The sequence below is a fragment of the Sapajus apella genome, unplaced genomic scaffold (genome assembly GCF_009761245.1).
Source record: "Sapajus apella isolate SASKATOON/1434 unplaced genomic scaffold, GSC_monkey_1.0 scaffold29, whole genome shotgun sequence".
Taxonomy (NCBI): domain Eukaryota; kingdom Metazoa; phylum Chordata; class Mammalia; order Primates; family Cebidae; genus Sapajus; species Sapajus apella.
The window spans coordinates 5,693,002-5,714,615 of NW_022436969.1; the positions used below are offsets into that span (position 1 = coordinate 5,693,002).

The 21,614-nt window shown below is 38.6% G+C and overlaps 1 long non-coding RNA gene and 1 pseudogene across 2 annotated transcripts in view; both read left to right on the forward strand.

Annotated features, from left to right (window-relative positions):
* The first annotated feature begins 2,131 nt into the window (after nucleotides 1–2,131).
* The window catches only part of LOC116561399, a 307,518-nt gene continuing 288,035 nt past the window's right edge, over nucleotides 2,132–21,614 (forward strand). The window contains exon 1 of the long non-coding RNA XR_004273413.1: nucleotides 2,132–5,637. This is a non-coding gene — a long non-coding RNA (uncharacterized LOC116561399). The remainder of the gene's footprint in view (nucleotides 5,638–21,614) is intronic.
* Nucleotides 13,102–13,990, forward strand: LOC116561398 (annotated as a pseudogene). Its single transcript, XR_004273412.1, has one exon. The product of XR_004273412.1 is annotated as a 60S ribosomal protein L6 pseudogene (transcript).

Sequence of the window (21,614 nt, forward strand, 5' to 3'; positions counted from 1 at the left end):
GATCTTGGGCTTCCAAACATTTAAGCGTTTGATAAGAAAAGGAAGGAGAAAGATGTCTTTATTTTCTCATCACCACTCACTACTTACCCTCTTGCAACCTAGCTTTAGTTCCCATCCCATTAGAGAAATTACTTTATGTTCCTTGCAAATTTTTTTTTTTTTTTTTTGACACAGGGTCTTGCTCTGTCACGCAGGCTGGAGTGCAGTGTTGCAATCACAGCTCACTGCAATCTTGACCTCTCAAGCTCACGTGATTTTCCTACTTCGGCCTCCTGAGTAGCTGGAACCACAGGTGTGTACCACAATGCCCGGATAATTTATTTTTTATTTTTTGTAGCGATGGGGGTCTCACCATGTTGCCCTGGCTGCACTGGTAACTTCTTAGTTGCCAAGCCACTAACTTTGGCTTTATTTTTCTAACCTGGAATTTTCTATAGTATTTGGTACCCTTGGTCTCCTGTTTTCTCCAAACTCACTTGAAGGCCTTTGTTATGGTAATTTTCCTCTCTGTCTGTCTCCGGCTTGTATCTCCTTTACCAAAGGCCTTTCCTCTTTCCTCCTGCTGCAATAAGTGTACTACTGAGACTGTCTTTCTCTATGTACTTTTCCCTCCCTCCTTATGGAGATGAGTCCCATATCTTTATGTCCAGACGTGGTTGGGATTTGGTCTAGCATTTGCTGTTGGCTTGACATCTCCACCTGGTTACCTCCTCCCCAAACCCAGCACCCAATGTGTATCCTCTTTCTTTCTTTTTTTTTTTTAAATTGCATTTTAGGTTTTGGGGTATATGTGAAGAACATGCAAGATGGTTGCATAGGTACACATGTGGCAGTGTGATTTGCTGCCTTCCTCCCCATCACCTATATCTGGCATTTCTCCCCATGCTATCTCTCCCCAACTCCCCATTCCCCACTGTCCCTCCCTTATTTCCCCCCAACAGACCACAGTGTGTAGTGCTCCCCTCCCTGTGTCCATGTGTTCTCATTGGTGGGTCCTCTTTCTATGAGTGGCATCAGTGTTCTCCAAATTACCCAGAGCTCAAAGTTATATTTGACTCCTCCTTCTTCTTGATCTCTTGAATCAGGTAAATCACTAAGTCTTTTTGCTTTTTCTCTTCACATTTCTCTTTTCTTTTTTTCTTTGCCTTCTAGCTAGGATACACATCCATCCCAGTTTGCGTAGGGCAGCTGGGATTTCCACCCAGCATTCCATTCCACTTTCATGTTAATAAATTTGCATGCAGCTGGGCACAGAGGCTCATACCTGTAATCCCAGACTTTGGGAGGCTGAGGTGGGCAGATTGCTTGAGCTCACGAGACAAGCCTGGACAATGTGGCGTCATTGTCTGGAGGGAATATCCGAGGTTCGTCATCTCACACCAAGGAAATCGAGTATGCAGACATACAAGAAATGGGTTTAAGAGCAGAGGTTTAATAGGCAAAAGAAAGAGAAAGGAGAATAGCTCTCTGTCTTGCAAGAGAGGGGGGTGCCCGAGTGACACTTCCAGTTTTGTGGTGAAGTGCATGAGGTTTTATAGACCGGCTTGAGGAAGCGGTGTCTGATTTACATATGGCCCTAAGATTGGTTGGACCAGGTGTGACATTTACATAGCATGCAAAGAAGCCGGTCACCCCACACTAATCTTTTATTATGCAAGTGGGTTTTTACATGACTGATGCCATGTTGTCTGCTCCTTACCGTACACATGGTTGATAAAAGGGAAGATGGAGCTGCATGTTGAACGTGCCTAGTCCCCAAGTAGCCCCTTTCCTATTGGCACAGCTGCCAGCGTTCACCGTGCAAGCTTCCAGCTTACTTATCTATGTCTGCAGCTCCATTTTACAGGCTGCTCTTTGTTAGAAGTGATTTGGGGGCTGCTTTTCATAAAAAGGGAAATCTTACTGAGGACTTCCTTACCCTCACTATTTGCCTAAATAATTCCTTTTTAACTCCTATATCAGCAACATGGCAAAACCCCATTTTTACAAAAAATACAAAAATTAGCCAGGCCTAGTGGTGTGAGCCTGTAGTCCCAGCTACTCAGGAGGCTGAGGTGGGACGATCGCTTGAGCCCGAGAGGCAGAGGTTGCAGTGAGCCAACATCACGGCACTGCACTCCAGCCTTGGCAATAGAGCAAAACCTTGTCTCAATCAATCAATAATCAATATTAAACAATAGAATTGTTTGCTTTTTCTCCTGTTGATCTGTCTGTTGTCAGTTCACAGCAAATCTTCAGAGGGTAAAGGGGAAGTTTTTTATTCACTCTTATAGACTTGGCACAGTTGGCAAGATATCCAAAACTGCTCTGTTCCTCTGGAAACTGCAGTTGTGAGAGCCTAGAATCCAAAAAGCTGACAAAAGGGTAAGAAATTCTTACAAGTCAGCTCCTTGGATCTGATTCCAGCTTATGGAGTCAGGTTGAGTGGATGGTAAAAGTCACTCCTTGTCCCTTTCTTCTTTGCAAATTTACAACAGTAGGAGAAAATCATTTGTACAGACTAGTCTTGGATATAGCAACTCTGGTATAATTTTTTGGTATGAATACTCACATTGGATGATCTCTTTTCTCCCAGAAATGGTCTTTGTTTTCCTTTGTTTCTGTCTTGTGTGTTGTTTGTTGTAAAAAGGACAACCTTTATATGGGTAGAACATGGACCTAAAGCCCTTATGAGCCCATTGTTTGAGCTGTCCTTATAGACTGATGAGTACATGGTTCTCACCAGACTGGCGTACAAACTTTTCTGTGGGTCCCTGAAACAAAAAACAAATAAGATACCTTGCTTGTCTTCCTTTGTATCTTGAGAGCCTGGCTTTGTGAACAAGTGGCAACCACTCTTTCTTGTTCGTTGCCAGCTGGGAAGTACAATTGTCAGGTTCTGCCAAGTGGCCAGTCTGAAAAGACTGGGAACCCAAGACACAAAATGCTATTAAGCAACATTCTCTTTGTCGAAATGTGCCAAGCTCCTAGGGAAGTTTGTCTTAATAAATTCCATCCATAAGGGGCTTTTGTCATCTCTACCTCTGTTGTCTTGTTAGTGCTGGGAAAGTCCAATCCTAGATGTGCCTATCCAGTGTCACAGATTAGTAGGTCTGTGACAAATGGCATTCCACATTTTTTTGGAGAACTGGAGACATTTGCAAATATTATTCTTAACTACCTGTGCCAACACAGGTCTGTACACTATCTTAATCTATTTTTGAAAGTGAATTTTGAGGGATCATAAGGGCTGCATCTTCTTCACCTTCCTTGGGAATGCCTCTTGCTTTCATGCTAAAAATTTATTCTAAACATAGAAAATTACTTCCTGGTCTTTCCATGAAGAGGCTACTAAATTGAGCTGCTACTGGAATAAATACACCATTAGAGATCCTAACTGTCAATGACCAGATCATGAATTCTTTGAATTGAAATGACTTCTATATTTGAAATATGTTCCCCTCCATTTAGTGATCAGCAAATGAAAAATTACTGAGGAAGAATATCAGAGTTCTGACTGTCACATGAAGAACCTAATGAGATTTTTGATAACCCTGGGACACCTTGAAGAACACACAAAAGGCACCACTGACGCCCCACTTTTGGGGTCCTCTATTTTCCTTATGGAGCTCCAAAAGTCATGGGTGGTATTCCTCTCAGATCTGATGTTTTACTCTTTTGCATTAAACTCCCTGATCTCTGGCTTTTGGGGATATCAAGGGTTACTTTAGAGTAAATATGTCCAGTTCACATTGAAAAATTATTCTATGAAATAGCATATGTTTCTAAAAATTATATGTATTCATAAAATGTTGGCACATGACAGTTCAAAATTGCTTGCTTCCTAGGTTTTCACTGAAAATTAAGGCTACTTAGAGTTAAAAATTCTACTTATTACATGTAATAAAAATTACTAAATATAAAGGAAACTTTGTATACAAAGTGTATAAGGAAAAAATGTGTTTTCGGTGAGGAAAGTTATTTAAAAAGACATGTGGATATGTGTTTTTGTTCAGGAAAAAATCAATTTTTTATAGTTTAGAGGGCATTAAAAGATTATTTCAGAATATATAAGTGGAAGATAAAACATTATAGACAAAAAGAAGGGAATACAAAAAGTTGGGGGAAAAACAGAGCAAAAGAGAATCGTATGTGGTTAAACTATGATTACATAAATTTACTATAACAGGTTTTAAAATTGAGCCTTAATATCAAAAGTACACTGATACAAAACTAAAATTCTGTCTTCTCTTTTAAACAACATTTTCATGTAGTATTGCCAAGAGGTAGTAAAAGATTTTATTTACCATTTAAAATGAACTGCAAAAGTGAAGTGGGGGAGAGAAAGAAACATTATTTGTGTCTCATGTTGTCTTTATTAGGTCTTTTGATTACTTAAAGAAACCAAGTATTCTGTCTCAAAGAGTAAAGTTTTTGTTTTTTACAGCTATGTAACTTCCTGTATTTGCTTTTCAAGACTTTTAATTATCATTCTGGCTAAATTAATGGCTATCATTTCACAATGATTGAAATAATTTATTATTTTGATCTTATTTTGGCCCAGTATTTTAAATATTTGATATTTGACAAACCTCTCAAAATTCAACATAAGCATTTTTTTACCACAAACTATCTTTCAGATATTCCATCGGGCCTCTGGAAGTGCAACAGAGAAATATTAAACTAATTAGGCTTATTGGAAATGTTAAAATCATATTAGAAAGACTGTCAAGTGAAAAATAATGTTTAACTTTTTTTCACTTAAAATTTTATAAGTATGTTATTGATGAGTGTTCAAAAATTATATGATATTCCTAAAAATTTAATATATCATTAGTCACAATATAGTATGATAATCTTATTAAATTTTTATAGGCCACAAAAATAATACAATTTTCTTGTCAATTACATCATTATTATAATGAACTCCCATCATATCTTCAACCTTGGTCATTCTAAGCCTTATTGTCCACAGTTAATTGCTTTATTCTGATGCTTTTTCTGAAAGTTCTTTGCAAGCAAGTATTATCCTAAAGTGTTGTATCTTCAAGGAGATATATGGGAAGAAAATGAAAATAATTCTGATAAACACAGGTTTCTAATAACTTTAAGTTCATACCATTGGACTGAATTTACAGAATGCTGATAAAAACTGAACTTAGAAAACTGCTCACTCAACATCAAGCAGAATAAAGATTAATCATATGGAATAAAACTGATAAAATAGTATGTTTTTTATGGCTTTTTTGTCAAAACATTGCTGATTCTTCTCATGTTTTGTTTTCCAGATTTAAGAAAACTTTATTCCTTTTAGGCTATCTACAGCTTACAGCAATTTGGTAAAGTATATCTCTGTGAACAGAATTGAAGCATTTATTTACTTTTTTCCTACCTAATATCTCCAGAATTGAGAAACTATTCATGAATACTCATAATATTATGGCAATATATTTATTTGCATAAGTTTAATAAGAATCTTTTTTTTTTTTTGTAACAGGACACAATTGGAAGCATTGGTTATATAGCCACAGTTTTGACTGGAATGTCATGCCTTCAGACAGTTTTAAGAAACTGAGGTTGTTTTATGAAGCCATTAAAAAGCCCCTGGAAACACTAGCCTGGTATCTTGAATAAATGATTTACATGGCTGCTTTACAGGTAAGTTTAGACTGTTACTTTTTTTTTTTTTAAACGGAGTCTCACTCTGTCACCCAGGCTGGAGCGCAGTGATGTGATCTTGGCTCACTGCAACTTCTGCCTCCCAGGTTCAAGTGATTCTCCTGCCTCCGACTCCCAAGTAGCTGGGATTACAGGCATGGGACACCACTCCAGTCTAATTGTTTTGTAGTTTTAGTAAAGATGGGATTTCACCATGTTGGCCAGGCTGGTCACGAACTCCTGACCTCAAGTGATCTGCCCATCTTGGCTTCCCAAAGTGCTGGGATTACAGGTATGAGCCACCACGCCTTGACCAAGTCTGTTACATTTTGATTAGTCCAGGAACTTCAAGATATCTTTGGGGATCTCAAGAAAAGAGGTATTCACTCATTTCTACAGGTATTATTGGCACAATTTCAGGGTGAGTCATTGATTTGTCTCCTTAGCCTTGAGAGGCCTTTAAAAGTCTAATTTGAGATTCTGTTTAAAAATTTCCAACAAAGTATACTTAATCCTATATAATTGTTTTCTTGCTATTCTTGCTGAGCTTATGTAAATGATCAGGCCAAGTTTAATAAAACTAAACTTATTTTACAAATAAATTGGACTTACTACATATACTGTGGAATACTATGCAGCCATAAAAAGAATGAAATCGTGTTCTTTGCAGCAACATGAATAGAGCTAGGGCCATTATCCTAAACAAAGTAATGCAGGAACAGAAAACCACATGTCATATGTTCTCACTTATAAGTGGGAGCTAAACAGTGAGAAAATATGGAAACGAAGAGGGGAACAGCAGACACTGTGGCCTAAGGGTAGAGGGTGGGAGGAGTGAGGGAATCAGAAAAAATACCTCTTGAGTACTATGCGTATTACCTGGGTGATGAAATAATCTACATCTTACCCCTGTGACACACAGTTTACCTATATAGCAAACCTGCACAGGTACCACTGAACTTAAAATAAAAGTCATAAAACGAAATAACCCATCAGTAAATTGGACTTACTGCCTTTGGTAGCATTAGGGTTATTAGAGAGAGAAAAATTCTGTTTAAGAAGAAAATCATAGTGCACTTATTTTTATATTCTAGCTCATTGTTTTTGAGATTTTTCTTTACTGCAATGTAGACTGAATCCTGAATTTTCTCCTGACTTCAAGTCTCCAAACAAACATTTCCACTTCACTCCCACATTTCTGACTTGGAATCACTGAAATTAAAACTACCTTTTTCCTGAATCCATATTAGTTGACACTGGTTGACTTAATAGAGTCGTCTGAGGAATCACTATGACAGCTTATGTATAGATGACCTTTTGTGACACAAAAACTGCAAAATCTGTCAGATTGCCACTGCCAGCTTCACTCCTACTGAAAATGCCTGAAACCTAAATGTAGGAATCTTCTCAACTGGCTGCCCTGTGAACTCTAGAAAAACTAGCTTATAAACTCCAGGTATTAACTTTTGTTTTTCGTCTGTTTTCTTAGGAAGGCTTCTTATTAAAGACCTGTTTGCATGTACCATATAGAGGCTTAACTTTGATGAGAACCCTATAAATGTCACCTATTGACATGAGAAAGAACTGTTTAATGGGACTGACCTATCTTAAGAATAGGAGACTGGTTTAATAAGATCATTTGCTACCCAGCTACAAACATAATTTTTCTTCCCATAGCCACCAAATCAGCTTTTAACATGCGTAACTTCTAGGAAAGTTTTAGACAGGGCAATGTTAGCGCTCAGAAAACAATACTCCAAAGCATGGCACTTTGACATGTGGAACAGTTTGAACTAAAAGAAATTAAAAAGCCTTAGAAGCAGCTCAGAACCAAGAACTTTCTAACCGTTTCCTCTTTCTCCCCCAGCAGAGTGGAACTCTCTATGAAGTTTCCTTATCTGCAGCTTCTCCAGGAGAAACACAATGGTCTTCACTCCCCTCCCTGAAATATTGCCCAGAAAAGATTAAACTCATATCACAGGTAAGAAGACAGAAATGTCATACCACCTAGACAAACCTTGTCACAAGCTATGCCCTCATTCTTCAGTCCCATTCAGTTTCCAAAGAGAATCACTTACAAACTATTGTCTGGCCTTTGGGGCCCACTTAATTCTCCTAAAAACCAGATTCCAAAATTGTCTACATTCTGTCATCTTCCTGTCCCCTATGAAGAGGGTGTTGTTTACCCTTCAGCCACCTGGCCCTCTTTGAGTCTTATATTTTGTACAACTTCCGTGTACACTTGCACGTTTAAAAATTTGTGTGCTTTTTCTCCTTTTGATCTATTGTCAGTTCATTTCAGCAAACCTTCAGAGGGTGGAAGAGAAACAATTCCTTCACCAATACACCACACTTTGACCTAGTACTGTCATTTCACAAGTCTTCATCTCTGTCCAGATTGCAATTAACTTCATTCAGTTAATTTCTTTACTGCTCAGTTTAAATCAGCATCTTTATCCAGAACTTGAAAACATCTAGGACAACACTGTTCATTGGAAATATAGTACTAGCCACAAACCTGAGCCATACATTAATTTTTTTCTGATTACAAACATTAACAAAATAAAAGGTGAAATTAATTTTAATATGTTTTAACTCAAAATATCCAAAATACTACCATTTCAATATAGAACAAATATAAAATTGTGTTCTAAATCATTTTTACTTCACTTCCCAAGCCAAGATAAATAAAATTAGGATCAAAATAGGGGTTGGCAAAACCTTCTTAAGCTGATAAGCAACTTCAGCAAAGTCTCAGGATACAAAATCAACGTGTGAAAATCGCTAGCATTCCTATACACCAACAACAGGCAAGCAGAGAGCCAAATCATGAATGAACTCCCGTTCACAACTGCTGCAAAAAGAATAAAATACCTAGGAATACAGCTAACAAGGGAAGTAAAGAGCCGTTTCAAGGAAAACTACAAACCACTGCTCTAGAAATCAGAGAGGACACAAACAAATGGAGAAACAATTCATGCTCATGGATAGGAATAATCAATATCATGAAAATAACCATAATGCCCAAAGTAATTTATAGATCCACTGTTATTCTCATTAAAATACCATTGACATCCTTCGCAGAATTAGAAATTATTTTAAAATTCATATGGAACCAAAAAAGAGCCCAAATTGTCAAGACAATCCTAAGCCAAAAAAAGAAAACCAGAGGCATCACACTGCCCAACTTCAAACTATACTACAAGGTTACAGTAACCAAAATAGCATGGTATTGATACAGGAACAGACACATAGGCCAATGGGACAAAATAGAGAACTCAGAAATAAAACTGCACACCTACTTCGACAAACTTGACAGTAACAGTCAATGGGGAAAGAACTCCCTATTTAATAAATGGTGCTGGGATAACTGGCTAGCTATATGCAGAAAACTGAAACTGGACCCCTTGCTTAAACCATATACAAAAAATAACTCAAGATGGATTAAAGATTTAAATATAAAACCCAAAACTATAAAAACCCTAGAAGAAAATCTAGGCAATACCATTCGGGACATAGGCATGAGCAAAGATTTTATGACAAAAATGCCAAAACCAATTGCAACAAAAGCAAAAATTGACAAGTGGGAACAGTTGCTGTGCAGAAGCAACTATCATCAGAGTGAACAGACAATCTACAGAACAGGAGAAAAGTTTTGCAATCTATCCGTCTGACAAAGGTTTAATATCTAGAGTCCATGAGGAACTTAAATTTACAAGAAAAATATCTAACAACCCCATTAAAAAGTGGGCAAAGGACCTGAAACAGACACTCCTTAAAAGAAGACATACATGCAGCCAACAAACATCTGAAAAAAAATCAACATCACTAATCATTAGAGAAATGCAAATCAAAATCACAATGAGATACCATCTGTCACCAGTCAGAATGGCTATTATTAAAAAGTCAAAAAACAGCAGATGCTAACAAAGTTGTAGAGAAAAAGGAATGCTGTTTTTTTTTTGGTAGGAGTGTAAATTAGTTCAACCATTGTGGAAGAGAGTGTGGTGATTCCTCAAAGACCTGGAGGCAGAAATACCATTTGAACCAGCAATCTCATTACTGGGTATATACCAAAGGAATATAAATCATTCTGTTATAAAGATACCTGCACATTTGTGTTCATTACAGTACTATTCACAATAGCAAAGACATGGACTCAACTGAAATGCCCATCAGTGAAAGACTGAATAAAGAAAATGTGGTACATATACACCACACCATGAAATACTATGCAACCATAAAAAGGAGTGAGAGAGATCATGTCCTTTGCAGGGACATGGATGGAGTTGGAAATCATTATCCTTAGCAAACTAATGTAGGAATAGGAAACCAAACACTGCATGTTCTCACTTATAGGTGGGAGCTGAATAATGAGAACACATGGACACATAGAGGGGAACAACACACTGGGGCTTGTTGTGGGGGCAATGCAGTCAGGAGAGGGAGAGCATCAGGAAGGATAGCTAATGGATGCTGGGCTTAATGCCTAGGTGATGGGAGAATCTGTGCAGGAAACCACCATGGCACATGTTTACCTACCTATGTAACAAAGCAAATCCTGCACATTTACCCCAGAACTTAAAATAAAAGTTGAAAAAAATCTTCTAAGAAGACTGTGAAAACCATTCAGAGAATAGTTACTTAAATGGCTAATGCATTCTTGGGCTGCCAAATGTTGAGAAAGTAGGTGTTTCTTATAATTTATTATCACTGAATGTGATAATTAAAGAATAGTCAATGTTCTTCCTCCTGGGCCAAGTAAATTTATTTCTGAGAAAGTAGCATAAGTAAATACAGACAAAGCCTGTATCAGTTGAGTTTTACTGTATAAAAAGCAACTTTAAAACCAAATGGCTTGAAACAATAGCGTTTATTTGGCTTATGATTCTGTGGTCACTGGGTATTTTTCCTTGTCAAGACTAGCTCTGCCAATTTCAGCTAGATTTGTCCAAATCTCTGTGTTCAGTGGTGTGTTGGCTGGTGACTGCATGATCTAGGATGGCTTCACTCACAAGTCTGGTGATTGGCAGGTCTGCAGAAGGTATGGGAGCAACTAGGCTATGTGTCTAATCAACCAGCAAGCAAGTCCACACTTTTTCATGTGGTGACAGTTCCCAGGAGCAGCAATGGAATAAATCCCAATGTACAAGCACTTGTGTGCTTCAGTTTTGCTAATATCTCATTTCCCAAGTGAGCCACATGGGTGAGCTCAGAATCAGAATGGGAGGGCATTGGTAGTTATATGGCAGGAGAGCATGGACACAGGAAGAGGAAAAACAGCCATTTTGGCAATCAGTCTAGCACAAAACATATACATTAAGATGTTTATCATGGTGGTTTCTATAGTGTAGCAATGCAAAAATGTAATTTGGATGTCCAACAAAAACACTAAAAATTATAACCCAAAGGCAAGACCATTTAGTAGCTCTCACACTGTAACATTTAAAACATGTAATCCCATAACTTTGCAAGACCAAGACAGGTGGGTAACTTGAGGCCAGCAGTTTGAGACCAGCCTGGTCAACATGGTGAAACCCCGTCTGTACTAAAAATACAAAAATTGGCCGTGTGTCGTGGTGCATGCCTGTAGTCCCAGCTACTCGGGAGGCTGAGGCACAAGAATTGCTTGAACCTGGGAGGCAGAGATTTCAGTGAACTGAGATCACGCCACTGCACTCCAGCCTGGGTGACAGAGGGAGATTCTGTCTCTAAATAAATAGATGAATGAATAAATAAATAAAATAAAATCACGATGCTTTTGATAAAAGTGTCTGTATAATAAAAGAAACAATATCAACAGAATGTGCACACAACATGTTTTAATGTGAGAAAATATTTGCAAATTATTCATCTGACAAGGGACTAATAGCCAAAATATACAAAAAACTCAACTCAAAAGTAAAAAAACAGCAACAACAAATAATCTCATTACAAAGTGGGCAAAGGACAGGAATAGACATTTCTTAAAAAAGACATACAAATGGCCAAAAGGCATATATGAAAGAACATCACCAATCATCAGGGAGATGCAAATCAAAACCAGAATGAGATATCATCTTATTCCAAATTAGAAAGGCTATTACTAAAAAAACAAAAAATAACAGACACTGGCAAGGATATGGAGTAAAGCAAACTCTTATATACTGTTGGTGGGAATGTAAATTAATAGAGTCACTGTGGAAAACAGTATGGCAATTTCTCAAGAAACTGAAAATAGGCTGGGTGAGGTGGCTCACGCCTGTAATCTCAGCATTTTGGGACACACTGAGGTGGGCAGATCACCTGCGGTCCGGAATTTGAGATCAGCCTGGCCAACATGGTGAAATCCTGTCTCTACTAAAAATATAAAAATTATCCGGGCGTGGTGGCGGGTGCCCATAATCTCAGCTACTCGGGAAGCTGAGGCAGGAGAACTGCTTGAACCTGGGAGGCGGAGGTTTCAGTGAGCTGAGACTGCTCCACTGCACTCTGGCCTGGGCAACAAAGTGAGACTCGGTCTCAAAAAACAAAAAACAAAACTAAAACTAAAACTTAGAACTACCATACAATTCTACAACTGGGCATTTATCCAAAGGAATCAACATCAAAAGGATGTCTGCAAAGTCTATCAAAAGGATGTCTGCACTTGCATATTTATTGCAGCACTGTTCACAATAGCAAAGATATTTAATTAACCTAGTGTCCATCAATAGATGAATGGAAAAAGAAAATGTGGCATACATACACCATAGAATACTATTCAGCCATAAAAAAAGAACAAAATTACGCCATTTGCAGTGACGTGGATGGAACTGGAGGTAAATATGTTAAGTGAAATAAACCAGGAATGGAAAGACAAATGTCACATGTTCTCGCTTACATATGGGAGCTAAAAAAGTTGATTTCATGCAGGTAGAGAGTTAGAATGGTAGACACCATAGGCTAGGAAAACTGTATAGGTAGGTAAGGGGAATGAAGATAGGTTGGTCAATGGGTGCAAAAATACAGTTAAAAGATAGAAGTTCTAATGTTAAACAGCAGAGTAAGGTGACTATAGTTAGCAACAACATGTGTCTTTCAAAGTAGCTAGGAGAGAGAACTTGAAATGTCCCCAACATGTAGAAATAATAAATAAGATGATGGATGCCCCAAATGCTGACTTGATCATTGCCCATTCTGTGCATGTAACAAAATATCACTTGTATCCCATAAATATGTAAAATATTTTGTATGAATAAAAATGCTTTTAATATGCTATTAAATGAAAAGAGAATACACAATTTTATGTATCCTGTAACAACTGCGTAATAAACATTAATTCAAAGTAAAAATATTAGAAATACACAAAAATTCTAGTAATTGTATTGAGGAATAATGTCATGGGACTGCCTTCTCTTCATTACTCAAAACACCCAAAATATTTTATTAAATTTATTTAAAATTTTATTCAAAATCAATTTTCCATGTTTATTAAGAAATAATTTTGCTCTTTCCCATCTTGCAAGATGGCGGGTGAAAAAGTTGAGAAGCCGGATACTAAAGAGAAGAAACCTGAAGCCAAGAAGGCTGATGCTGGTAGCAAAGTGAAAAAGGGTGACCCCAAGGCTAAAAGCCCAAGAAGGGGAAGCCCCATTGCAGCCGCAATCCTGTTCTTGTCAGAGGAATTGGCAGGTATTCCCGATCTGCCATGTATTCCAGAAAGGCCATGTACAAGAGGAAGTACTCAGTGGCTAAATCCAAGGTTGAAAAGAAAAAGAAGGAGAAGGTTCTTGCAACTATTACAAAACCAGTTGGTGGTGACAAAAACGGCGGTACCTGGGTGGTTAAACTTCGCAAAATGCCTAGGTATTATCCTACTGAAGATGTGCCTCGAAAGCTGTTGAGCCACAGCAAAAAACCCTTCAGTCAGCACGTGAGAAAACTGCGAGCCAGCATCACCCCCGGGACCATTCTGATCATCCTCACTGGACGCCACAGGGGCAAAATGGTGGTTTTCCTGAAGCAGCTGGCTAGTGGCTTATTACTTGTGACTGGACCTCTGGTCCTCAATCGAGTTCCTCTGCGAAGAACGCACCAGAAATTTGTCATTGCCACCTCAACCAAAATTGATATCAGCAATGTAAAAATCCCAAAACATCTTACTGATGCTTACTTCAAGAAGAAGAAGCTGCGAAAGCCCAGACACCAGGAAGGTGAGATCTTCGACACAGAAAAAGAGAAATACGAGATTACAGAACAGCGCAAGATTGATCAGAAAGGTGTGGACTCACAAATTTTACCAAAAATCAAAGCTATTCATCAGCTCCAGGGCTACCTGCGATCTGTGTTTGCCCTGACAAATGGAATTTATCCTCACAAATTGGTATTTTAAATGTCCTGATGATCTAATTAAATAACTGATTACCTTAAAAAAAAAAAAAAGAAATAATTTTATACAGTCCCAAATTAGTAATATATCATGTTTCAGACACTAAGAAAATGTGCTTCAGCAACATTTTCTCTTGGTGTAAAGGAAAATTTTACAATTTCTTCTTATGAAAGAGTAATATAAGACTGCAAGAGCCAAGAAGTAATTTAAATATGTTCAGGGACCATTTTCATCTTCAGAATTAAGGATTATTTTAATTTCACATCATTGCCTTTTCTCTTTTACTTTCCTTTTTAGTTTTATCATTTTAGGATTCCCTATTTTTAATTTTCATACAGAGATTTCTTTAACTGATCATTATAATTAAGCATAAAGTCATAAGTTACGAAGTCATATTTTGCTGGATCCTAGCATTCTAAATTATTCATTCCACTTACTGTTCTTAGTTTGGTTTATCTGAAAATTCCCGGTTTATTGTTTTTGTTTTTTATTTCATACAAATAAGAAGGCAGAAAAAAAGGAAGGACATTTTCAAATAGGTCTTAAAGTTTGTTGATCTTAAAGTTTATGTTGTTTGATGCTCTTGTGTCCCTTCTAGACATCAATATTCTCCCAGAAGCCCTTGATTTCATTTTCTATAAACTCTGTTGTACTCAATATATTCCAGCAAAGCTTCATTGTTTCATCTTGGACCTTAACTTCTTAAGTAAAGCCATTTATTGATATACTACTTTTTTTCAGTGAGCTAGCAAATCAATAAATGAAAGATTAGTTCAGCGTGTCAGCTTTCCCTAAGCATTTGGGGACTCATTTACTCCTTTGGCTGGCAAGGAGGAGGCCAGGTGGCAGCCTTACACAGCAATAATGGGTTTCCCTGTCAAACATTTCTAGGTGTTACCTCTCATACTAATTATTGAGTTTCACACTGTTTTAGATGAGAAAATTGGGTGTGGGTTTTAACTTTATGTGTACTAGCAGTGCTGCTTAAACAATTATTTTCAGTACATCCCATTTTATATTATTCTACCAGGCTTAGATCCAGTTTTAGGAAGATTCTTTAGAGAGCTACTTTGTTCATTACATTAAAAAAGCCCACTGCCATGGCCTGACATAGCATGTTTTTGTTTTTGTATTTTTAGGATGCACATCTCCATAAGCTAATCCTATTCATATGACTATGTGGGTGGGATATATTAGCACTCCGCTGGGTTTCATCAATCTTATCTCCTGGAATCAGTACAGTGTATTTACTCTGATATTGTTCTGTTCACTCCTGCCAGCTCCTACCCAGCTTTCATTCCGCAGAGGTCCGTTCAGGGATCTGAGCTGTTTACTCTTTAGATCTTCCTGTGAGCATCATAGTCATCACAGAGCATTCTCTCCTCAATTGAGAGTTTACAATTCAAAACCTCATTACATTTTATAGAACCATATTTGGAATCTTTATCCCCAATTGTTTGAAATTATCTTCATTTTTACTTAAGAGCATTTAGATATCCAATCAGAAACATTCCATGTGGATGAAAAAGAACACTAGCCACAGAAACTAAGGATCCGGGAGCCACATTAGAACAGTGTTCAAGTGATCGAATTTAATATGTTGATGGCTAGTCTTGCCTGACAGGTTTACGAAAGACATCATGGGAATAAGTTTAACTCTAATAATGCTGTAAATTTACTACGTTAGAGAACATGGTCAGAACAAGTTCTATTCCCAAAAGACAGAAAGTCAAAATAATAGGAAACCTACTGTTGGTAAGTGGGAAAATACACACTTTGATACCCTGCTGGTGGGAATTTAAATTGGTATAATCTTTCTGAAAGGCAATTTTACAAAATATAGAAAGTTTTAATAATTGCCTAATCCTAATGACTCAGCAATTTGATTTACAAGATTTTACCCTAAGGCAATAATTCTGGATTTAAGTAAAGATAAAAGGATGTTCAATATAATTTGACTAATGATAATGAATATTGGAAACAATTTAAATATCCAACAACAGGGGATGATTGAATAACAAAGGCCATCAATCCTATGGCATATGATGTATTTTTTGAAAATCATGCTTGGCAGAATATTTATTGATATGGAAAACTGTGTGTGACATATAAAAAAACCTTTTTAAAAAATATACACAGTATACTATTTTGGAGGAAAAAAACAAGATGTATTTATGCATAGAAAACCAGATAAGAAACACATATATCAAAATGATAACAGCATTTACCTCTGGATAGGGGCTTATGAATGACTGAAATTTTCTTTGTTTGGTCGGGAGTAGTGGCTCATGCCTATAAATTCCAGCACTTTGGGAGGCTGAGGCGGGCAGATCGCTTGAGCTCAGGAGTTTGAGACCAGTCTGGGCAATACGGTGAATCCCCAATTCTACCCAAAATATAAAACCTTAGCTGGGCATGGTGGCATGTGTCTGTGGTCCCAGGTACTTAGGAGGCTGGGGTGGGATGATGGTTTGAGCACAGAAGGTAGAAGTTGTAGTGAACAAAGATGGCGCCACTGCACTCCAGCCTGAATGACAGAATGAGACTCTGTCTCAAATATATATATATATATATATACACACACACACACACACACACACACACACACACATATAGTGCTTTCCTTTCCTTTTAAAATTTTGTAGATGTATTTTAAAAATGTACGTGTTCTATTTTTTATTAGGTAAAAATGTTATTTTAGAAAATGATAGGAATCAGAAGAGTAAACATTGCCCACATACTGTATCGTGCATACGTATATGAAATGAATGGATATATATACACATCCATTACAAGAACGCCCATTAACAAAGAGACATTAACATTTGCAAAGGAGCTCATGCAGGCTGCTAAAATGTGATGTGTACATGTGCGTGCAGAACCAGTGGTCTGAAAACCCAATGATCTTTCTGTAAAAAGGCATAAACAGAATTAATAACCTGTATAATTTTTCTCTCTGCACAGATAGATTGACTTAAATACTTCTTAAAAGCAGAACTGTGGGGTTGGTAAAATAAACACTGTAATGCAATGTTGTACGTTAGCTCTCCCCAGTTTAGTCCACCTAAGTCTGTCCCACCCAACTTCTCACTGAGAGGGGCTATTGGGAATTCTGGGCGTGCTGATGTGTATATGTGGTCTGTCAGGACAGAGGGTGCCCTCGAGGATGTGAGCTGGAAGAAATTGGGAAGAACTGATGCTGCCTTTCTAAGTGTCTGCGGGTTCAACTGCCTAGCCCTGTGTTCCAACAGTGGAGGGTGAGCAGGAGAATGGGGCTAACACTGCGCCACTGCAATACATAAAATAAAAACAAGTAAGACCAGTCACAAAAGTCATCAGAATCTGTTTTTTCTATTTCATTTCTGTAACAGGGATTATTAACCCAGATAAGAGAGCATGTCTGCGTTTGTCTCCTATCTGCTCTGTTCCCCCAGGACACACTGGGTGACTTTCCTAAGAGGTCAAACAGGGTAAAATAGTCTCCCCTAGCCCCAGCCTAGCTTTATTTCACTTGGTAAACCTATTATCATTGAACAGTGAACTGACAGGCTACTCGCCTGGCTGCTTTGTGAGGGGTGGCATTGTGGCCAATTCTGTTTCTAAACACCTATTTTCAAATCTGGTTCATTTACAGGAATTAGGATTAACCTTCTAGGAGACAGAGCCGAGAGGCCTTGTGATCATTTGAAGAGCTCGTAGCCCTCTCTGCGCCCTCTCCTCAGTCTGAGTCTTTCACAACATAACCTTGCTCAGTGGTGTAGGGGGAGGTGTCCTTTGGGAAGTGGTAGCAGCGGGAGATTTCTAGGGACAAGCACTCTCCTCAAAGCGTTCACTCCAGAAATTCAACAGCAAATTTACTTCATTTCAGAGATCTGTGTCTCTTTCAGTGAAATATTTGGGGTCACTCTTGAGGAATTTATTTGAAGTCATTTGCATCACGTGCTACATTTTATTTACTCATTCTAATTCTCCTCTACTTAATTAAAATTTCGTCAAGAATTATACCAGCTTGGCCAGGATAGATGAACAGAGACAGCTTATGCTTTATCACTTTTTTGGTATATAAACATCCTTCTTCATTCTTCCTATTACTTCCACAGACCTAGCTGAATCTATCAGACCCACAGCTGCGAAACCGCTCCTACCCTTTCTGATGGGCACCTACAAGTGCCCGACATTGACAGGAGGGGCTAGGGTCCAGCCCAGAACTCATTTTATCAATGATTGCAATGATTCACCACAGAGACAATCAGGCATACAGAAATACGGTCCTGGACTGTGCTTCAGTCACTTTGGGGGAGGTTTCTCGTCACTATATACTGGACAACTGTGTTTTATTTTTAATATTTCTGGCCCAGTTTTTGTTTCCTTTGTCATTTTTTCCTCAAACACATCTTGATGTCTTGACTGATTCTGTGGTGGTATGCTTTCAGAGTGCTGGAAAACCAAGGCATTTGTTCTCTCTCTTTTTTTTTTTTTTTTTTTTTTTGAGATGGAGTCTTTCTTTGTTGCGCAGGTTGGAGTGCAGTAACCCCTGCCTCCTGGGTTCAAGCAATTCTCCTGCCTCAGCCTCCTGAGTAGCTGGGATCACAGGCACATGCCATCACACCTGGCTAATTTTTGTACTTTTAGTACAAACAGGGTTTTACCATGTTGGCCAGCCTAGTCTCAAACCCCTGACCTCATGAGATCCGCCCTTCTTGGCCCCCCAAAGTGCTGGGATTACAGGTGTGAGCCACCACACCCAGTCTCTTCTTGGTTCTTGTAAAGGACTTCCTGGATTATACATTCTTACTGTATCGGCAGATTCTTTTTTTTTCCCCATTGTCTCTTAAAATTTCCACCTCCCCATTGTCTCTTAAAATTTCCACCGTCCTCTGGCTCCTTCCCTGACTCCTTCCCTACATGCTCCCAGATCCCTGCAATCTTAAAAAAAATCTTTCTTTGGATAAGACATAGCCATCCTTCAATATAGCCCATGATGGCCCTATTTCTTGAAAGAGTTTTCTGCCCTGGCTTTATCTCCTTCCTGCCTCTCATTCGCTCTTCCAAATAGCCAGCATTCTGGCTCTTGTTCCCACAAATCAACTAACTGCTCACATCTGATTTACCAAGTGCTCCCAATTGCCCATTTTCCGTTTCCATCCTGTGTACCTTGCTGTAGCATCTGGTGCTGTTGTTCAGTCTCTGTTTCAGGAAACTTTCTGGCCTCTGAGACATCATTTTCTCCCAGTTCTACATTTCTGGCCACTGTCTACTTCTTCAATTTGATATTCTCTGGTGTGGTCTCTTTGATCTTATTCTCTTGTCACTCTAGTGATCCCTATTGGCTATAAACTTTATATGGCTTCATGTTACCCAGAAGTGAAGTCTAAACTCCTTCAGCTGCTGTTCAGGGACCTTCATGAGTCGGTCCCAAGCCGTATTTCCCAGCACAGCCCTATAACTATGCTGTATTTAATTTAGTCCATCTGCCAGCAGTTATGCCAACATTCTTGAGTGTATCTGCCTCTGCACCTTCACCCATGACATTTTTCAGCACCAGTTATGGCTCAACAAATATACATTGAGTAACTGAATGAAATATCTGCTGAGCTGCCTACCGGAAATCTTTTCACTCTTCTTGGTCTAGTTCTTATTCTGTCACTTCCATGAAGTCTTTCCTGATCCTTGCCCTGGAAGCCACCTCTCCTCCTTTGAGGTCCTGTGGCACTTCTTTTATGATATTAGTCCTGTGCTACTTTATACATTTTAATAGTCTTTCCAGTGCCTATCCCAGTACCTTATACCTACCAGGTGCTAAAGTGGATGAAATACTTAGTACAGTCCTTATTTATTTATTATTTTTGAGACAGAGTTTCGCTTTTTTGCCCAGGCTGGAATGAAGTGACACAATCTCAGATCATTGCGACCTCTGCCTCCCGGTTCAAGTGATTCTCCTGTCTCAGACTCCCGAGGAGCTAGGATTATAGGTGCCCGCCACCATGCCTGGCTAATTTTTGTATTTTTGGTAGAGACGGGGTTTTGCCATGTTGGCCAGACTGGTCTCGAACTCCTGACCTCAGGTGATCCACCCACCTCAGCCTCACAAAGTGCTAGGATTACAGGTGTGAGCTACCGTGCCCAGCCAGTACAGTCTTTTTAAAAACTATGTAGCATGGAGCCCTTGGGTTATAAAGTTTTTGCCCAAAAAGTGTTAAATAAAAAGTTAAAAACTCTACAGTAGTAGTTAATATCAATAATACTGTATTTACTTAATGACGTTTAAAAAGCAGAGCTATTTCTATGTCTTTTATGTACTATGGAAATGTTCCTAGAACCTGCACAGATCGATTGTAGATCTTACAAACGAATTGTGAGGCATCAAAATAAAATCAAACAAGGTTGCTTTTTTTTTTTTTTTTGAGACAGAGTCTCGCTCTGTCGCCAGGCTGGAGTGCAGTGGCGCAATCTTGGCTCACTGCAACCTCTGCCGCCCGGGGTTCAAGTGATTCTTTCGCCTCAGCCTCTTGAGTAGCTGGGATTACAGGCGCGCGCCCGGCTAATTTTTGTATTTTTAGTAGAGATGGAGTTTCACCATGTTGGGCAAGATGGACTCAATCTCTTGACCTCGTGATCCACCCGCCTCAGCCTCCCAAAGTACTGGGATTACAGGGGTAAGCCACTGCGCCCGGCTGGTTGCTTTTCAATATAGTAGTCCCCTCTTACCTGAAGAGGGTAAGTTTCAAGATCCCCAGTGGATGCCCAAACCTTATATACACAGGTTGCGTATTCCTTATCCAAAATTCTCAGGACCAGAAGTGTTTTGGATTTGGATTTTTAAAAATTTTGGAATATTTGCATTATATTTACAAGTTTGAAATTCCCAGCCCGAAAATCTGAAGTCCAAAGTGCTCCAATGAACATTTCCTTTGAGTGCTCACAAAGTTTCATAATTTAGAGCATTTCGGATTTCAGATTAGGGATACCTAACCTGTGCTGTTGTCTCCTACACATGCACACCTATGATAAAGTTTAATATATAAATTAAGCACAGTAAGATATTAGCAGCAATAACAATGGTAAAATAGAACAATTATAATAATATAATGTAATAAGTGTTATTACAGTATATAATAACATACATGTTTATAATAACATATATACTGTATATAATAAATGTTATGTGAATGTAGTGTCTCTCTCTCTCTCTCAAAATATTTATTGTGCTGTTCAAGTGACCCTTATGCTACTTAAGGCCCCAAAGTGCAAGAGTAGTGATGTAATATTTTTGGACCATATTTGACTATGGGTAACTAAACCTTTGAAAACCAAAATGTTGGATAAGGCTGAAATCAGTGACTCACCACAGTATTTTGGGAGCCGAAGGTGGGAGGATTGCCTGAGCCCAGGAGTTTGGAGACCAGCCTGGGCAATATAGGGAGACTCTGTCTCTACAAAGAAATTTAAAAATTAGCCAAAGCATGGCTGCATGTGTGTGTAGTCCCAGCTACTAAGGAAGCTGAGGTGGGAGGATTGCTTGAGCCCAAAAGGCTGAGGCTGTGGGGAACCATGAGAGCGCCACTGCGCTTCAGCCTGGGCGACAGAGCAAGACCCTGTCTCAAAAAACAAAACGAAATCTGTGGAG